Source organism: Podarcis filfolensis, assembly GCF_964270895.1.
Source record: "Podarcis filfolensis genome assembly, chromosome: 17".
Taxonomy (NCBI): domain Eukaryota; kingdom Metazoa; phylum Chordata; class Lepidosauria; order Squamata; family Lacertidae; genus Podarcis; species Podarcis filfolensis.
In genome coordinates, this window is record NC_139621.1 from 37,525,176 (window position 1) to 37,525,869 (window position 694).

The window sequence follows — 694 nt, forward strand, 5'->3', positions numbered from 1 at the left end:
TCCAAAAAAAAAACAGCTGGAGACTCAAGTCTGGGAAACCCTGGCTTAGAAGATACCTGCACATTTTGCCCCACAATTTTCTTGCTAGGAGGGCAAGAGAATTACTTAAAAAAAGAAATAAAGATCAGAGTCTGGGGCACTGCTGGAAGCTTTCATGGGAGCTAGGCTGGCAAATCCTGATTTAGGCACAAGCAAGCACATTTCTATCTTCGCAGACTTTTGACAACTTCTAATGCTACCATTTTTAATTTAGGCAGTTTTTGTTTCACTGTCCATTTGGCTGGATTATTATAACAGTATGCTAGTTTTATTGTACTTACCGGTTTCCTTCCTGCCTTTTGTTTAAAGCTCCCAGGGGAACATAAATTTATGTTGAAAATGAGTGGGATGCAAATAAACACATATATACACATGCTGACAGTGACAACAAATGGTACAGCCATCTCATCTAGCTTCTTTGGCATTTATGGGCACCTAAAAGCAGTATGCAAAATAATAATGAAAGCAGTATGAAGACAAATGAAGTGTTTGGGAATATGTGTGAACATTCTAATGTTTAGGAACAAAGAGGGGCACGAACAACACAATTTCTGAAGCTTTTTTTTTTTTTTTAAACACGTTCAGTTTAGAGGATGGTTTGATTACAGCACCCCTTCCAACCAGGTCAATCGCTAAAAATTCAACCACACACAAA